This window comes from Ambystoma mexicanum, chromosome 4p, assembly GCF_040938575.1.
Source record: "Ambystoma mexicanum isolate Mex_15411 chromosome 4p, UKY_AmexF1_1, whole genome shotgun sequence".
Taxonomy (NCBI): Eukaryota; Metazoa; Chordata; class Amphibia; order Caudata; family Ambystomatidae; genus Ambystoma; species Ambystoma mexicanum.
This window is the reverse complement of record NC_090927.1, coordinates 180,115,726-180,130,007: the sequence shown is the minus strand read 5'-3', so window position 1 is coordinate 180,130,007 and position 14,282 is coordinate 180,115,726. Positions and strand designations below refer to the sequence as shown.

Genomic DNA, 14,282 nt, shown 5'->3' with positions numbered 1-14,282 from the left:
AATACACCCAACACCCAGGGCTCAACAAAAGTACCATTGTGTGAGTCGGTGTCAACAGGCTTTATGTTGGTAGCCCGAGGTGTGGTAACCTTACTTTTCACTTTGCTGGAGGAAGTTTGTTTATGGGTCATGGGAGAGTGACATTTGCCTCCCCCCCCAAGGTGTCGGAGGGGTGTGAGCTAGTTGGCAGGTTCGGAAGGCAGTCTATCCTCCCCTCGGTCTTTTTTACATTGGCATTATCATGGTTATTCTTTTTTTTAGCCCCATTTGTTTTCACTTTGTTTTTACTAGAGGGATTAATGTCTAATAATACCCTAGATTCATCATCCAGTTGTGAAAGATTAATCACTGCCTCATTCTCAAGTATAACAGGCATTGCATTTGGTTGCGCAGTTAGCGCGGCCTTCGCCTGTTTCATTGCTAAGGCTGACGCTTTAGCTTTCCTTTTTTGAGCCCTACCCGCGAGCCTCTTTTCCCTCCGGGTTAGGACTGTTGTGGGTTTAGGTAGGAGATCGCATTCAATAGACTCAGACATTTTTGAGTCCCCCATCAGGGAACATTCACCCACAAGATCAATTAAATCCGTCAAATGAGAGGGACTATCAGGACTATGAGACTTATTTGTGGGTTCGACCAGAATGGCAGAGGGAGTGACCACTGATTGAGGCGGTGATGTCTCTATATTCATTTTGTCCAGATGATGCTCGATTTTTTGAACAGTGGACAAAACTTTGCACAGGTCGTCCACAATAACATCAGTCTGTGTACAGATCGAGTTATATGATCTGGGGTTTAATGTACCAGCATAGGAGCGCTTTTTCTGCATAGGTATGTTGAAAATGCCATCAAATTGAATGCCACTATCCACCATATCCTTTTTCTTGGGTTGTCTATCAGAGAGAGCAGCTGCAGAATCGCATGTAAACAAGAGGCCTTCAATTCTATTAGTTTTATTGGATAATTCAGTGATTGCTTCTCTCATAATTCCTATTTCATAATGAGAGCACTCATGACGCTTATCCAGTAAATTAAGAATTCTTGAGAGGACTGGAAAATCGGGGCTTAGAGATGGTACGTCGAGAGTAATGCTCTCAGATCGTGCGTCATTATTGGAAACATCTTTGTCTTTTCCATTCAAACTAGACTGGAATTCTTTGATGTTAAGGTTCATCCTATCATTTAGTGCGGTTTGGGCACTAATGGCTTTTGGAGAACTCACCATAGGTTTGTTTACGGAATCATTGGACTCAAAGTCCATTTCCCAGGTCAGTTTGACAGTTTCGCCACTTAAGGGTTCGGGATTACTTTCGGGAGCGATCTTGCCTTTAGTACTCAACATGAAGACATCTTCTCTCCCAACCAGTTTCTGATTAGCTGGGGTCGATGGTCCAAGGGAGAGGCGAATACGCTTACTTAGCTCTGCTTCGATAGTGGGGCCCATTACTGAGCAATCAACAGTTTCCTCTTTATAGGAAATATTGGAAATGCTGTATAATCCAAAATCATTTCCCTGATTTGAGTCAGTAGCGGGGACATTACTAGGAACACTATTGTTTAAGTCCTTCAGCTTAAATTTAGTGTTCCTTTCTGAGGTATCCATCATATTACCAGAGCAGTGAATCATGGCAGTAACATCAAATTTTGGAACAATACCCATTTCATTGAAAACCCTAATTTTGTGATCAGCTGGAGTGCTAACACCAGCCCCCACTTCCTCGGTTAACATGGTAGCTTGATGTACAAGTGAGGCCTCAGAATCAGCAGGAATATCCTCGCTCACTGTAGGGGCAGGTGTTTTCGTTAGCGGCTCTGTTAGTTTCCAACCACTGCGCAAGCCATTAACCATTCTGCGACTTACGTGGCGGAAAAGATATACCCAAGAACACCTAGCTGTAGCAGAAAGGCGAACTATGAATTCAAATATACTCACTAGATGTATGCACAATAAATTGACCAAGGAATTCAGAGCAAATCACATTAAATCCAAAATTACCGCCCCTTGCCCCGCCGCACAGCCGAACAGCAAAACAGCACTTGCAGTGCACTTCCGGGGTACGCGTGCACCCGTGTTATGAGCACTACGAAGAACGGCGTGCGGGTGGGAGGGGGCGTGTCACGCCCGAAAAGGATCTGTGTGAAAAAGCAACAGGAAAACGTAAGTAAGGCTTCAGAAACACTTGCGAATACACATAGAATGAGTAACACAGGCTCCTTAAGGTCCTTATGGTCTTTGGTCTAAATAGAGAGTCCAAACAATGAGTCCAAAGACAATAGTCCACAAAGTTAGAGATAGGATGGATAATTACTCTGGTATTGGCAGTCCACAAAGCCTGTTTCGCCGCACTGAGGATGATGGGTTTCCTCTTGAGCATGGGCACCTTTCAGACTGAAGTGGATGAATAGCGGCAGCAGGAACACGCCAGCAGGACCCCACAGCAAAACAGCACTTGCAGTGCACTTCCGGGGTGCGCGCGCGGTTGCGCGTGCACCCGTGTTATGAGCACTACGAAGAACGGCGTGCGGGTGGGAGGGGGCGTGTCATGCTCGAAAAGGATTCTGGTATTGGCAGTCCACAAAGCCTGTTTCGCCGCACTGAGGATGATGGGTTTCCTCTTGAGCATGGGCGCCTTCCAGACTGAAGTGGATGAATAGCGGCAGCAGGAACACGCCAGCAGGACCCCACAGCAAAACAGCACTTTCCGTGCACTTCCACACCTTCAGCTCCCTGCAGCAGTGAGGAACGCTTGTTCCCGTCATTTGCAGAGGATGTGGGGTCTCCATGTTATGGGGTCAGGGGTAGCCCTTGCAGTCACTCTGTCTTCATAAAGAAATTATTTCCATTACGGTTCAATAAGACCTGGAGGCTTCTATGTCATGGGGTTATGGGGGATCCATCAGACTTCAAATAGAACGTGTTTCTTTTTGAAGTCACTCTGCCGAATGGAAAATATTTCTTTTTGAAGGCAGAGTGACTTCAACAAGAAACTATTTCTTTTTATAAGTCCAAGGGAGCCCCCTCCCAGGACATGTGGCAGCCGGGTGCTCTGTACCGCGGGGGCTGCGAGGGCCCCTGCTACGCCAGTGAACACGTCTTCACGCATCGCCAATGCCCAGAAACTGCAGCCCGAGGTAGCATCCTTGTCCTGGGCCATAGAGACCCTGGTAAGGATCCCTATCCACGGATATCCTGGCATTGATCCTTGGCCAAGGAGGGATGACTGCAGGAGCGCAGGACATACTCCCATGCAAGCCCCACACAGAGGACGGCGACAAGGGGCATCACACAGCGCCAGTGTCTGAGGAGAAGAAACAGTGAGGCAACAGTGCGGCAGCAACAGGAAGTGGCGGACAGCCCTAGCCAGGCAAAGGCATCCCTGCACCATAACAGCAGTGCAGCAGCAGGTAGAAGCGCAGAGCCGGCAGCCCAACTGGGCCACAGCATCCTTGCTCCACGGAAGTAGAAACAGGTAGTTATGCCATGCCTTACTCTCTGGGTTCTTACACCACCCTATACATACATCACAGCGTACCTTAAAGGTATACAGGAACCATGCCAGACATTCAAGCACTGTTTTCTTCTCCGAGTTATGGCACTACCTTTTACATAAACAACCACCTTAACTAAAAAGCACTGGATATGAATTTCTTCCAAAAATACACTGTGTTCCTCTGCTGGGCATGGCAGGACCCCTTGCTAAAACCACTGCTGTTTCTTAAAGGTGCAGGGCAACAATGTCAGCCATCAATTAACAGCTTTCCTCTGAGAGGTATGTTACTGCCCTTTGCACTAACAGGGCACAGGCAGCATTGCCAGTCATCAATGCACAGTGTTCCTGCACGGGGAATGGTACCACCCTTTCCTAAATATCCCTGTACCGTACACATGCAGGATAACAACTCTGACCACCGCAGCACATGTTTCCCTGAAACTTACTTAATGTATTTATTTGAACGTCAATTTCATATATTTAACCCATATTTTCTGACATAAGGCACCTAAGATATATTTTACATTCATTTAGGAACTCTTTGAGCTCCAAACATCACCAACTGGCCACTTTTGGGCTCCGGGCGATAGATGCTGAGCATCCATAGTTTACAGGTACTTAGAATCCGACTGAATGCCAGGAGTGATCCACAGATGCAGTGTTCCTCAGTCTCTCCCCACGGGCACTGATCATTCTCTGTCCATGCCAGCTTGAACAGCTTCATTTGAACAACGTCATTTTAAACTTTTTTTGTTGGACCAATCCTCCCATGATCCCTCACCCTTCTGGGCCCTGCCAACTGTATCCTTCCCAGACACAACATCTTCCCCTCGTGGCGAACAAATGCACTCTACTCACAGTTCAGTCGTGCTGGCCACTTGATGTGCCGCTTTCTGCAATGCCAAAAGGTCACTTTCTCGGGGCTCCTCCTGGTGAGGAAGTCTGGTCCCCACTTTTCTCTGGAACACGAGCTTGGAGGGACATTTCCCTGACGTCCCATGCTGTGAATTCCTGTAATCCCTGAGCATGCTACATACTGCTTGGTTCAGAGATACCGTGCTCAGTTCATTCTGCTGTAGTACCCTCTTTAGACTCCCCATGAACTTCTCCAGAATTCCATTGGCCTGAGGCCAGAGCAGTGTTACATTCTGATGCCGGATACCCATGTGGTCTATGAACCTTGCAAACTCCAAGCTGCTGAATGGCAGTCCATTATCTGACTTGAGAACCTCGGGAACACCCCATGCAGAGAACAGGTTGTCCAGATCGGGAACTACGGTGCTGGCCGAGGTAGAGTTGATCAATTGTACAAGTTGAAACCGAGAAAATTCATCCATCATCACCATCCAGTATTTCCCGCATCGGAAGAGTCCAAAAAAATCAACAGCCACGTGTGCCCATGGGGCATCCGGCATTTCCGACATCCTCAATGGCTGTGGGGGCTTTGTTCTGTAGGTGCACTGACAGGGGTGGCATCTTCTTACCATGTCTTCAACCATGGCATCAATCCCCGTAAACCACATGGTGTCCCTTATCTGTCACTTGGTGGCAACCATACCTCGATGGCCCTTGTGTGCTAGGTCCGCCACTTGCTGCCGTAGATCCGCAGGTATGACCATGCGGCTTCCTCTTATTATAATGCCCTCAGTGGCCAGGGCCAACTCCTTCTTCACGTTTTTGAAAGCTTGCATGTCTACTTTGTTCGCACCTCAGCTGTCACCATCTGATTCTCTACAATGAGTTCTCTCACTTTCTGTTACATTATGTCTATGAGGGTGTGTTGCCTTATCATGCAATGAGCGACCTTGGCTGTCCATGCTGGGTGAGAAAATGAATGTACTATTCTGCTATTGACGTCTCACCCTTGTGCGTCGGAAGGGGGTGACATAGCATGAAGTCTGCTGGATTGTGTTCTCTTCTGGGCTTGTGAATTATTGGGAAGTTAAAATCTTGCAGTCGTAGCCCCAAACGCTCAATTCTGGATGGCATCTTTCATTTTGGATTGCTGTAGAGTGTGGTTAGTGCCTGATGATCTGTGATGATTGTGAATGACTTTCCCAGCAGGAACATCTGAAAGTGCTCACAGGCCCAAACTACTGCAAGGCCATAAATCCGTTGATCCAATTTCTCGTTTGTTATGCATGAATGCTACTTCACAAGGCGATTCCATTGAAACTCCTTGGCTTGCTTGGTAAGTTCCCTCAGGGGTGCACTGATGGTGGCAAAGTCTTTCATGTACCGGGGGAGAGATCTTAGTGATAGCCTCTACCTTCTCTGGGTCAGGGCTCATTCCACTTGGCGAGAACACGTATCCAAAGAATTTGAGATTCCTTTTGTGAAATGCACATTTCTCCAGGTTCAATGTCAACCCTGCTTGGGATAATGCCATGCAGACCTCGTGTAGAGCTTGATCATGTTGTTACCGGTCATTTCCAAAATCCAAAATGTCATCACTGTAATTAAAACAGTTTGTACATGCTGAGTCACTATCCTGATGCTCTACTGGAAGATCTCGGCTCTGGATGATATTCCAAAATGGAGTCTTTTGCAGCGAAATAGTCCATCATGAGTATCAAACGTTGTTATATATTGTGACTGTTCATCAAGTTTGATATGGTGATATCCTTTGAATAGGTCCAATTTGGTGAATTTGGTGGCCCATTCAGCAAGCGGATCATATCACTGAAGTGCATCCCTGGATGTCTGTCACGTTCAATGGCTTTGTTTGCTTTCCTCATGTCTACACATAGACACATTTTATCGAATGAGGCTTGTATGGGGACAGCTACCACTGGAAAACCCAGGGAGTGGGACCACAGGGCAACTGGGGCGACACACTTGTCGATGTGAAGAGTCACTAGATTCCCTCTCAAACATCCAATTCCTCATGGATTGTCTCCTCATGTCTAATGGCGTATGTTACAGCAGCTATTCCCATTTCCACAGCTGTTGGTCTGCCCAGGAAATTGCTTCCAGGTACTTCCCCTTGAAGAACAGGCAGTTTCGCAATGGCAAGCTGCCCTTTGTAGCTTAGCTCCTTTGTGAATTTTCCATGATTTCAAATGGGTCCTTTTGCAGCAAACTGAAATACCTTGAACTCTGACGGCATCAAAGTAGACGGGTGCACCATCTTGTGGACTCGGATATGCACATGATATTTAAAATGGCTCAGGTGTCAATGACGAACTTAGCCAGATGATGTCCTGCCTTGATGTCAATGGGCCTCATTACGAGTAGGGCAGTAAGGGATACCGGGCACCATTAAGGAGACCGCTGCCGGTAATCCCTTACCGCCCTACTACGAGTTCCCTTAGCGGGTCCCTCCTTCGACGCCTGGTTTTACCAGGCGTTATGGACGGGACCCGCTAAGGGACTTCAGAGCTAATAACAGTACCGCAAATTGCGGTATCATTATTAGCTACTTCCCCATTCCCATTGAGCCCTATGGGGGCTCAAATGGGAATGTGGACGGGTTTTTTCAATGGGGACTTACCGGTCCTGCAAAGGTCGGACTACACCGGTAAGTCCCAATTGAACGAGACCGGTGCAGGTACCGTTATTGGAGGCAGTCATGGCGCAAATAGCGCCATGACTACCTCCAATCTCGGAATGAGGCCCAATGTCTCCTTCTGGGACAGTCACTACGTCAGACATCATATATGCATAGTCTTGTTGGTTTCTTACTTGAGAGGACGTGGGCGAATGAGATTGGCCTGTGACTTGTTGGATATGGTTCACTAAGTTTCTCCTTGCATCTGCATCCCTTCTGGGCCCTGCCAAGCCCATGTTCGATTCGGGTCGCCTGCCTGGGTTGCTACTTCCTTGCATGTGATTTGGCAGCGCATTGCAAACCCTTGCCATATGATTTTCTCTCCCACAATTTGCACACCTCTGTCCAAATGCAGGGCACTTTAACCCTTCATCATGCTGAAATGGTAGGCCACATCTGCAGCATCTTCCTGTGGTCCCACATCTTCATGCAGGTGGATTGGTGCCAGTCATGCTCTTTCCGCATGGCCAGATTTGATATGCTTGTTCTCTCACCAAACGTTTTCCAGTCTCTATTTGTGCTGCTTGAGTATTCGCTCTCGCTTCTGTTCGTGCCATTTGCAGGATGGTGGTGAGGGGAAGGTGTTCACAAAGTAGTTTCTTTCTGAAAGTGGACGAGAGGCATCCTTCTATAATTTGTCATCTGATAGCTTCTTCATTTGTGAATTTGTGGATATCCCAATGCGCGACTAGCATTGGCAGCCTGGTTACAAAAGCGTCCATTGACTCCCCATTCATTTGACTGGCCGTATTGAACGTGTGCTCTCACGGTCGTTGTTTCTCTGGGGATCGAAGTAGGTGTGTAATGCATCCTTCAGTCCCTGGTATGTCTTCACCTCCTCAGGCGGGAAAGCGGGAATTAGGTCCTCCACTTCATCTACCACCAGGTTAAGGAGCAGTCTCCTGGCAAACTTATTTGGAGCACTCTCATCATGTGCAGCCATGTAGTTTTCAAATCTTCTGAGCCATCGTTCCCATCTCTGACCCAGAGCTTGCTGGTCTCCCATGTGGAATGAGCCTGGCCGGTGCAAAGCAACTGCGCCGGGCCCTTCATCCTCAGATGTGTCGTATCTGGTGGTATCTGGTTCACGGGATGCCTCCTCACTTTTGTTGAGGATTATGGATGAAAATGCAGTAGCTCACCACGTAAGAAAGGTCACTGGGGCCACTTGTTGAAGCTCACCGTGTAAAAGGATCACTGGAGACACTTGGTGAAACAGCAGGCTTCAAATCCCATCCTCGTTGCCAGCTTTCATGTCCCCTTGGCTTGCCAGGGCTAGGGGCAAGCCTTGTGCTTGCGCCAAATAATGCACGAACACGGGCTGAGGGAAACATGTCTTCTTTATTCAATTTCCTCTTACACGCTGCCATGTAAGGCAGCAATCACTGTCAGGCGCATGCGCGCTGGCCTTTCCTCCTAGGCTCTGTCTCGAGGAGTTAACGGTGTCCTCCCCAGACACGACAGTTACTACTCAAACAGTCTGTCACAAAAGGAATGAATTGCCATTTTCAAGTGCGGGCCACTTGGTCATTGTTGCCCGAGACAATAGTATGACCCAGTTCGACCCGGAGGGCAGGGGTCTGAAACGTTTGGTTGTCCAGATGTTTTGCACTACAACTCCCATCAGGTCTTGCTATCACAGGCAATAGTGAGGGATCATGGGATCTGGAGGACCAAAGTTTGCAGGCCCCTGATTTACATTATACCAAGGGCCCCTTATTCGTTTTAGCCACTTGAAAGTTGCCTGTTGATCAGATGTGCGTTTGCCGACCAGATGTTTCTAGCCGACGTCTAATGTCAGACCAGTTCCTCACGGTACTTCTTTTCCATTAGGCCTTCTTCTCTACAGTGAAGAGGGTTTTAAATGTACTCCTGTGGTCCACAGGGAGACAGTGGAGTGCTTTCTGGGCAGGGGTCACCTGCTCTCATTCCTGAAGATCAGGTGTCTTCTTGATGGGTGATTCTGCGGCGTTTGAAGATTGGAAGTGAGTTTATTTGTGGAGTCCAGTACAGATTACAGTGTTGTCTTTTCAGCCTTTTTTCAGTAGTGCTTTGTGGAGGAAAGCAAGTATTCTTCTGCGCAATGACAGTTGCCAAGTTCGCACCCTGCAACCAGCTAATTTTTCCAGGTTTTAAATATATACATCATTGTCTGCTGAGTTTAGTATTTTAAATAATGTAACAATACAGTTTTTCTAGATTCCTATTTCACAGTAAGATTGTATTGTTTACGCCAATGCACCGTGGTATGTAAATTATGGTATTCAGCCTGTGCCGATTAAACCTTGTGGAGGCCTTTAGACAACCAAAATGTCGGGGGGCCACCACGCAAATTATCTCCTAATACGTTTTTTTAATGTTCTGCATTGTTTTATTTTGATCCGTTGTTGTGAGGTCACTAAAAGGAGTATGACACATAAGCTGGTGCCTGCTTGGCCTAATGGATAATCCGATACTGTATTCCGCTATATTTGGTGCAGGTTCTATTGAAAGACAGTGTGAGCCTAGATAATTTGGAACATTTGAATGAAGCTTGTATTTATGGATGTTTTGAGATGGCAGAAGAGGGAGCTGGATGCTTTAGAAAAGGTATGTGGAGTGGATCAGTGCAGCTTGCATCTCCTTTCCATTCAACACCGACATTGCACACAGCTCTGCTCAACCCGCAGCCTTGTGGCAAGTCCATCCATTTTGCAAGCACTCCCTGTCCTGCTGCACTTGGTATATGTCTTAGAAAAAGGGGTACTTTGAGAAGAAAAGTTGCGTCATAGAACAGGTTTTCCAACTCCAGGCCTCGAGGGCTGGGATCCTGACGGGTTTTTAGGATATCCCTCATTAATATTCATGAGGAAAAATGTGCATGCATTGAGAATCACTGTATGCAAATGTATCTCGTGACTATTAATGAGGTGTATCCCAAAAAACAACATGGATCCTGCCCTCGAGGCCTGGAGTTGGACAACCCTGAGAAGCATAGTCTAAATTAGAATGCCTGGGTGTAAAGGTGCCGCACAAACCGTTCCCTGCTGGCCCCACATCTTAGAGCCTCAGTATAGTCCTAGCTCCATTCCAGTATTGAACCACCTAACAGTACCCTTGTATTTCCTACAGGAGGGGAGTAACACAGTGCAAGGTGATGGAGTAAGACACTTCTGTGGAGGTTTGTGAAGCCACAGGAAGGCACCATGATACATAGCAGTCAGGGGTGGACTGCTAGACAATTACGGATGTAGTTGTTGAAGAGGGGTGAGACAGTCAGGCTACATACTCTTTGCTCACTCTAGTGGTCAGACTGTCCTCAGGAACCCTGGAAATGTTGGAAGTGCCATTAGTGACCCCCTCCTTCCTTGCTTGTTTTCTTCTGAGTTATTTAAAGTGCTTTTACAGTTGCCTATGAGGTAGGAACTTTGAGTGAGGTGTGTGGACAAGTGCTGTCGAGTGACGTTGTCCGAAAGCAAGCATCACATCACTATTCAGAACATACTATGAATCCCAAGGGGAGCAAGCTGAACCTCCCAGGAGGAGGCGGGGGAATCCTGGGCAAGTTCAGACTAACTCTTTTCAGTAACACGGAAACAACCGATAATTTCAAGGAATCAGGAACTAAACCGTGGGTAAGTGAAAGACTGACAAACTTAGACATGAACGGAGTTAACGCTGGTCCAACGACAGTCTGAGAAATACTGGAAGTGTGAAGAATCATTTGAGTTGCATGCTGGGAAATGAGGTATGTGACCCAGCGGCAATCAACGAGAGAGTCAAATCAACTGCATACTACTATAGGGACCCCAAGAGGAAGGACCACAATAAAGAACCAGAGGAGAAGCAACTGAGGGACAAACAAATGTGCAGATCTGTGTTGAGATGATGGAATGAGCATCTTTTGGTGCAATAATAATATAGCAGAAACTATTTAGTAATAAATGAAGTGACATCATTCTTTGTAGGTAGGAACTCCCAACAGGCTCCTGGTCACTTGAGCTAGCAGCATGGACTGCAATACCCAGTCCACTCAGCAGGCCTTTGGTTGGCTCTTAATCTCTCTACCAATATGAGCCAGGAGCCTGAACTTCAATTCCCAGCCTGCTCTTACATTCACTGTGGCTTGCTTCTTGCTGAACTAATGGACTATGGGAGATGTTTCTCTCCTTGTAGCCTCTCTCCATGGTGGTTGGAAACTTGTGCTCCAATTTGCAGGATAGTCTGCTGGACGGTTTCCACTCTTTCCTGATAGGAACATGGACTTTGGATATCAACTCGCAACATGCAGTAAATGTCTTTGGAATTTCTTTAACAAGAGTACATGAGAAATTGGACTTCAATTCAAAGCGGACACCTGTTTTAGTTTCCAACTAGCTTTTTTGATATTCTAAGAACCTTTGCAAACAGTTCCAGACATCAGCACCTTTTATTATCTCCAGGTGCATCTTAGGAATATTTTCCCTCTGTTCCCATCAGTTGCTCATCCCCCGCTGTCACGCTCCTCCTGAAATTTGCAGTTGTGGAACTCCCCCTCCAATTTACACATTGCTTATAGTGTCTGTACACACTTGCTCCTTTTCTTTCAACTTCGGGTCTTCTCAGCCTTAGTCTTCCCTATCATGGCGTCTCCATTGCTTTCCATTCTCAAGTGTTTACTGTGCTGGGTTGCTGTTCTCTTTTTGCCGTACTCTGGCCCGCTGTACCCGCAACTGTTACTTAGTGCTACTAGCACTGCATGCTTTCAGCAACAGTGCTAAGAGTTTTTTTTAAGAAGGAAATTGTGGATGTGCTACATTTCCATGCCCAATTTCCTTTAAAAATGTCCACTACCAGATATAGCAACGGGAGTATGTCCCTTTAATATTCCTAAGACACGGTCGGTGTGGGTGGGAGAACGGCAGCACCGAGACAGAGATATAATGGCAAGTGAGTCCGGGGACTGTTTGCGGGTCTGGGAGGATGTTCACTGAATGAGGGAGAGGTCATGGGAATGGGGTCGTGCATACTTCAAGGAACGCTCCTAGAAATCTGAAATTAATATATAAGAATTGAAGGCATGGTAAAACAATTCCATACAGACTCTACTGGATGTAATAAAGGGAAGCCTGCATGTAGGGAAGGCATTATGCTAATTCTATCTGCAGTGCATGTAGCATAAGAATACATCTTCTCACTTGAGTCTGATGGCATGTATGCCGGGGAGGAGGGAGGTGGTGATGGTGGCAGTAATATTGCAATACCTAGATCGTGCAGTTCATTCTTCCCATCTTCATGATGCTTAGCATTGGTCACAAGTAGCTCCAACCATTAAGATTCCAGACCAGATGTGGTGGCTGCGATACCAGAATTCGAGGAACACAAGTGTTCAGTGAAGATGAATCCCATGATATATGCCGAAGGAAGAGCCAGGGCTTACCTAGAGCTCGATGCAAGAGAGCCAGCTTAATATACTATCTATTTCCAGAAGACGTGGAGAGAAGAAAAATCAAACTGCCACATTATCAGACCTTGGAGTAGAAGGAAGACACAGCAAAATGTTGACACTATATGAGCAGGATCCTGTTTTATTGTATTGTATGTGGTTTATTTCAAACCTTTTACAAAATAAATTCGAACATTTACAAGTATTAGACAGATGCTTTACTAATATTTCACAGGTATTTGACAATGATCTTGCATTGAAGTTCTATACCAAACAATAACCACAATGCTTTTGCAAAATTTAAAAACAACAATGTATCATTTCAAAGAGCAATAATCGATTATCTAAAAGGGATATTAATCTTTCTTTGTGTCACCCAACATTTTTTGTATATATAACAAAGTAGTAATAGAAAGAGAAGCTACATTTCCATTAAAGATTTGCTTCCAGAAGGTTTTTGTTTCGATTTGATTTATCATTCAAACAAACCTAGCAAAATGTATTTCTCTTATGGATTGCAGTTTGGGACATTCTACAAATAAATGTACCAGCGTCTCTCATCTGCTAGGTGTCAGATAAAAACAGCATTTCCAACGTGATCTATCCAAGTCTAGCCCCAAGCATGTGCAAAGAAGAAGAGAATAGACTGAATCCCAGTCTCATGAAGGGTGGTCTCCAGATCAGGAATGTCATTTGGGGATTGCCAGGGGTCGCGCTTGCGACCCTTGAGGTCTCCCTTGCTACCCCTGTGGTCTCCCTTGTTACTGCTAAAAAGAAGAAGAAAAAACCTAAATAAGAAAGAATAGGAATAACAAATAATTTGTCTTTCTGGAATTCTAATCAATAATTACTAGACTCATTAAAGGTTTATTTCAGGCACACTTCAGGGGGTGAGTTACTGACTTAGTCTGTTCTTAAACACCTCAAATTCACAATGCAGACAAAATTCTCCAAAAAGCATTTAGAGTAGAATAAGCATCAATTTTGGAATATGTATTTTGCTTTTCGCAATTTGCAGTTATAGCATGTTTTTTTCTGCCGATACATATGGTGATCCATTCTTGTATGAAATGTTTATCACGTTACAGTGATATTGTAACCATATTTTTCATAGTGTACTTAGAAACAATGCTATGTGATGTCACTTCCTGTTTTGTCAAGGGGTAAACGGTTGTGTTCCATCACTTCCCGTGATGTTACTTCAGGGTGGGATCAAATGACATCACTTCCTGTGATGTCATCAGAGGTCTAGGGGCATGTGATTTCACTTGCGCTACCCCAGGCATTTTGGTGAAATGACGTCCCTGCTCCAGATATCATTTGGACATTTTCTTAAATCATTTGATAGGTGGTTAGATCTTTTTTCTTCAAGATATGATTGAGAAAATAATTTGTATCTATTTTTTACTAACCCAGTGTTGATCCAATCCTGTACCCATAATTCTTTTTTAATAGTAATAGGATGGGTAAATAACTCCTCTTTGGCATTATTTCCATCTAAAGGGGCCAGACAATGTGCCAGCCAAACATTAAGCGTTTTTCAAGAACCTTCTTTATCTCAATTGTGCAGGTCCGGAAATAGGGAAGGATCTGTCAGATCCAAAATGTTGGTGTATCGAGACAATTTCTTCCAATCAACAATCACCTGCATTGATACCAAGGCCAACTCAAATCTTATAATAGCTATCGGTGCTCCTTGTGTTAAAAGTAAAAACCTACGCCAAAGGTTCCTCTCGAAATCAGGTCATTTAAATTCTGTTCCATGTAATAGCACCGGGATTACTTTTGCCTTATAGAACTTTAATGTCGGCTCCATAGAGAATTTACCATATTTCAATTT

General features: G+C 45.5%; 1 protein-coding gene and 1 pseudogene across 1 annotated transcript in view; one reads left to right on the top strand and one right to left on the bottom strand.

The window, feature by feature from the left end:
• Positions 1-14,282, bottom strand: part of CHRNA2 (cholinergic receptor nicotinic alpha 2 subunit) — a 315,904-nt gene that overhangs the window by 236,125 nt on the left and 65,497 nt on the right. The window lies entirely within an intron of this gene.
• Positions 10,524-14,282, top strand: part of LOC138453810 (small ribosomal subunit protein uS5 pseudogene) — a 59,876-nt pseudogene continuing 56,117 nt past the window's right edge.